The following is a 5,914-nucleotide window of genomic DNA, read 5'->3' on the forward strand; positions in this document are numbered from 1 at the left end:
ATATTATATATTAATTATATATTATATGTATATTACAACAATATACAATATACAATAAAAAATATAATATATTCAATATTATTTGATACACATCTATGATCCGATCTTTATTTAAGATTAATNAATTTTAGTCCAAGTCTTGGCCACTCCTAGTCAGGACTGGTAAGTAGAACTGTGTCAGCCCTATATAATAGACATTTCCAGGGCTTGGTCCAATATCCAATACCAATCTTTGGACCCAGACTCAAAGCCAAGTATCGGCCCGGTATGACATTCCAAACTTTGACCACGACTGATCCAAACTTGATACCGAGTCTCCACCAAGAATGGTAAGCTTCGGGCCAAGCCTGAACCAAGTCTGGTCCAGTGGTCAATTCCTACCTGGGAGGATCTGGACCAATCTTTTTTGAAACTCAGCAGGCGATTCACAAAAACTAAAAGGTAACCTTGTGTATTCAATTTGTCCATCCGGTGTAGCAAATGAGAAATATTTTATATAATCCGGATGCAGCTTAATTTGATGAAAACCGTCCCTAAAATCAAGTAACGTAAATATTTTTTTGTCATTTAACCGGGAAAGACAATCTTCTATGAGAAGGAACGGATATTTTTGTTTTACAACCCTGTCGTCAAGTGGACGTAAATCCACGCACAGCCGCAAAGACCCGTTTTTTTTACGTACTGGAACGACCCGAGCACAATATGGGGATTTGCTGAATTTAACTATTCCTCGCTTAAGGAGATCGTTTGTAATCTCTCTAATTTGTAGGCGCTCTGCCCATGCAAACCGTCTCGGAGCATAAACTTAGGTAGATTCATCCTTCAAATTAATTTTTACTAGATATTCTTCTTGGTCGCTTTTGTCTATCTTTGTTTGATCAACTTCTTTAATCAAATTAAGTAACTGCTCTTTTATTTTATCATTAGTATCTGTATAATTATCTGAAAAATTGACACCGTGTTTTTCATCCGGTTTTTCAACTATGTCAGCAGAAGCAACTTCACTAATCAATCGTAATCTGGTGTTTATTTCTATACTTGAAAGTTTATAAATCATTGTAATCTGATTGTTCGAAATAAAGTCGCGTCCAAGAATAATATCTGTTGGCCAGAAATCGTTTTCAATGATGTGTAAATCTTTGTACAAAATCATGTTCGCGAGTACATCTAATCTTAAGGACGTATGAATCAAACCATTAGTTGTAATTGGTGCGTTATTTACAGCTGTATACGAACTCACCGTCGGTTTTCTTATAACAATCTTATCTTTAAACAAATTCTCATATACCAAAGATTTAATAAATAAGACGGGACTCCCCGTATCAATTAAAGCAGAAAGTTGGCAAGATTCGTCGTTTAACATTTTAATAGAAAAAACATAATCAGAAATTTCTAGTTTCCTATCAACTTTTTGGCTGACGCATGCTACCGCATTTGCAATTTCTTCGTTGTCGCCGGATTTCTCCGAGATTGTAGACTCGACGGCATCCACTGAAAGCGTTGAACTTGATGTATGCGGTGTAGATTGTTCCTTTCTCTTGAGTTTGTAACAGTCGGCACGTAGATGTCCCTTTGTTTTGCAGTATACGCAGAAAATATCCTTGTTCAACTTTTTTGGTGATCCTGGTTTAGGAGATGTATTCGATGATGCCTTCGGTTTTTTTATTTTGATCGACGAATGATGCATCTTCCTAGACGAATCGGCACTCATGACCGTTATTCGATGCATTTCACTGAGGAATTGGTTTACCGTTTCTACTCTCAAAGCTGACGCCGTGTTGCGCAAACTATAATTATTGATCTCGTTAATCAGGAAGAGTACAAAGTCAGAATCCAATAATTTTAGTCGATACATCAATGCCAATTTATCAGTAGCATATTCTAAGAACGATTCTTTCGCAGGGTTTTATTTTCGAGCCTTGACGCGTTGTATTATTAAATGATAGGCAAGGAACGTTGAAAGCGACTTATAATCGCAGCTCTAAAATTAATCCATGACTCATTCACCGATCCCATTGATAGGTCAAACCATCTTCTTGCCGCTTTTGTAAGTTTGCTCGAAGCGGCAAGCAACATTACGTCTGGAAACACACCATGAATATTAGCAATTTTCTCTACCTTATTTATCCATAGATCGATCTCTTCATTTTCGGTTCCCTTAAACTCGGGAATTTGAGATGCTAAAAGTTTTACTGCTTGTGCCGGAGGTAAAGCTGACAGAGTAGGATTGCGAGGAATATTTGTCGCAACGTTATTGACACAAAAAGATTCACCGGAACTAGCCGACGGATCGGTGCGAGGCCGCGGCACACAGTTAAGTGCCACTAGATGATTTAAAGTTTCTTGATGCATTCTCATTTGTTCTTGCTGTTGTCTGAGATGCACAGTTAAACTTTCTAAAACTTTCACAATTGCAGAGTCAGATAGAGGTGGAGAAGGTTGTCCAGCATCAAGAGGTGGCAAGTTTACTTTTGTTGCACCACCACCGATAACACATGTATCACCGGAAGCGGATACATTCTTGCTTACATAACGTGTTTCAGCGAGATGCGCGTCACTCACTATCGTTGAACTAGCCCGTTCAGAATTCAATAAATCACTTTGCACATGCCTCTCAAAATGAGACATTAGTGCGTCGATGCACTTAGCCCTTGTGTTTTGAAAAGAGAAATCATATTTGACTAATTCATCTTTAAGCTCTTTCAACGTAAGGCGTTTAAGTCGTTGTCGCTCCATGGTCATGACAAAAGCGGTGCGCAAAACAAAAACGTGAGACGAAGGCTAATATTACATTTGTCGTACGACAAAGATTTTAAGTATGTTGATTGGCTATCAGATAGAGTTTTATAAAGAACTGTATTTGATAGCCATCCAACATACTTAAAATCTTTGTCGTATAACAAATGTAATATTAGCTTAAAGCCTGCCGGTACCGAGAGACCAATATGGCGGAAACAGGACTCGATGGTTACCAAAATGGCTTGTCGAAGACGTTACCGATTCCACACTAATTATAATGGCGATATCGCACTGCACGGTTACCAATATGAACGACGTACAATTGGCAAAGAACTTCGCACGTATTGAGGACTTATGACGTCACAATCTTTGTGTGTAGCTTTTCACTATCACTCTAACTTTTAATGATTCATAGATCATCCCACTTCTGAACTGTAGGAATTTTTTTTTTTTTTATGTCTAGGCTGATAATGTTGACAGGCGGCAGGTAAGTATTTGCAAGGTATTGTAAGGCTGCCCTGAGAGTATTGATCGTGATCGATCAGACCTCTCGTTCATCGGATAGATAAAGCCGGACGTCAGACAGAGGACGTGTGGGGAAGGAGAGAGACGGCACACAAAGTAATATGACACTTGAAACACTTTATTAACTCAGTACATTTTTTGAACACGACTGCCCGATACACGCACGACTTACAGGCTCGCACCACTGTTAACGACTGACTTCTTTTCTTCGCATCTCGAAGTAAAGCGCCTCGAAATAAAACAATTACCGATCTCAACATCACACTTCCTTTATTTTCCCGGGACATGCATATTTATGCTCGCTGCGCGAGGACGCTCGCTCGTGCGCACGCCCTTCTCATGACTGCCAACTGGCAGCCTGCGCGGTGACGTTGCGCATAAATCTCGCTGAGAGCGCCGTTTTGGTTACTGCAGTACAGTACCAACTTACAATATATATATATAAACTATATTATTAGTATTACTAATTTTTCTATATTTTTAATTCGTAAATCACAAAAAAAATCTACATTTTACAGATGCACAATCCTAAAGTATTTAATTCATATCATATGAATATAATATATTAATTGAATTTTGTATAATATGAACTAAATATTTTGAGATTATATGTCTGAAAAATGTAGATTCTCTCTATCTTGTCATAATTTACAAAACAAAAATATATATAAAAAAAGGACACTAATAACTTTCAATATTCAAAAACCTTTTAAATTTTTTTAGTTAACTCATATGTAATAATTTCTAAAAAAGTATAATGCATCTTAAGATGTTTAACTCATCCTTATCAATACTATTATTTATTTTTTCTAAGATTGTAAGTCATGGAAAAGCATTTTTCGTTGTCATATTGTCATAGGCTACAAGCGCGTAACAAAACATTGTTTTCTAGCCTCAGTGTCTTGCTCACGTAGCGGGCTTGGTGGAAGCGAGGCAGAACATAGTATGTCTGCGCTCTTTCACGAGCCGAACAGCCAAGCGTGACGTCACGCACACGGACGGCGGTTCTTGCTTGAATGCGTGCTTCCAGTGGCTCCCACCATCTCGGTGCTTTTGGTGCTAGCCTGCAAGATCTTACATCACTGGCTTGACGTGCACGCGATACTCGAGTTGTCAATGTTGTCATACGCGCGAACAAGATTACTGATCACGTTGGATTATTTTCGGAGCAATGAATTCATCGGGCGATGCATTGTCGGTACGTATTCGCGTCATGTCGCGAGTTTTTCAGTAAGCTTAAGCAACAGTTAAATTTCTGTTGCTAATTTGTTACATATTATTTATATTATTATTTGTTAGTATGTCATAAATTCTATCAAAAGATCACTCAAATTTCGTAGAGGTTATGTAGCGCATTATAAACATTTGCGTGATTGATTAATAATATGTAGTACTTTTATTTAGCAACGTGTCTCTTCAGTTTCTTGTATTTATATATGTGCTATAAATTTTTCAATATAATTATACTATTTAATATAGTTATACTATTTTATTATTTTTTCCATACAGGTTGAGTTTTTTTATGACAAATGTGTGATTTGTTGACTTATTGAAGTTTAATTTTATTATATAAAATATGGTAAAGCTAATTGTGCCAAGAGAAGATTGGCCAAGATTTGTATTTTTACGATGTATGAGTATGATATACATTTTCTATTGTATGACATCACATGCTTAGATATAATAAATAAGATTAGAATATGATAATATAAGATTTGCATTTTTAGTTGTTCAGCAAAGCTAAAAGCTATACTCAATGATGAAACATTAAATTTGATTTCTAACAATTGCTTACAATATAGGCATCATCCTGGTATTGTCAAACCTAGAACACCAGTATTCTCAGCATGGGCATCAAAGGAAATAGAAAATATCTTGAAAGGTACGGAATACACAATTGTGTATATCATTAATATGTTCACAAACATTTATATAATAATATATTGTAAAGTTGTCATAGTACAGGGTGAGTCATCTGAATCTATCACCTCCAATAACTTGTTTGTGTGGCCAGGAATCGAAAAAAGTTTCATATAAAAGTTGTAGGGTTTTGAGGGGGAACCAAAATGGCGTACCTTTCAACTTTTTATTTTGGCCGAAAGTGGGTTACTTCAACCGAAAGTGGTTTTATTTAAATGGAAACCCCCCTTTTTGACACCGGAAAATGAAAAAGCGGAAAATTTTACGTTTAGATATTACCTTGGCTGTTTTAAAATTTTTAAGATGGCGAACGAAGATGGCGAACAAAAATTGTAGTCAACCAATTTGCACCAAATTAAGTTTACGAGGGTTTTTGGGGTTGCTGATCACGAATCTGAAGTCAGATTTGCAAAATTAAAAATGGCGGATCTAAGATGGCGGACCAAGATGGCGGACAAAATTTTTAGCCAAAATTAATAGAAATTACTACTCTTAGCACTACCCAGGAACAACGGCGTGGACGTGGTAGTTTTTTGTTCCCTTTGGGGTGCTTTATTTACGTGAGTCCCCTTACTTCTCACTATCGGGGTGCTTTATTTACGTGAGTCCTCTTGCCTCTCACTATCGGGGTGCTTTATTTACGTGAGTCCCCTTGCCTCTCACTATCGGGGTGCTTTATTTAGTTAATTTGTAACTTCAAACAGTTAATTCGCTAAGTAGTACACTTAGC

Source organism: Pseudomyrmex gracilis, unplaced genomic scaffold (genome assembly GCF_002006095.1).
Source record: "Pseudomyrmex gracilis isolate BER0280 unplaced genomic scaffold, ASM200609v1 scaffold_3473, whole genome shotgun sequence".
In the NCBI taxonomy this organism is placed as follows: domain Eukaryota; kingdom Metazoa; phylum Arthropoda; class Insecta; order Hymenoptera; family Formicidae; genus Pseudomyrmex; species Pseudomyrmex gracilis.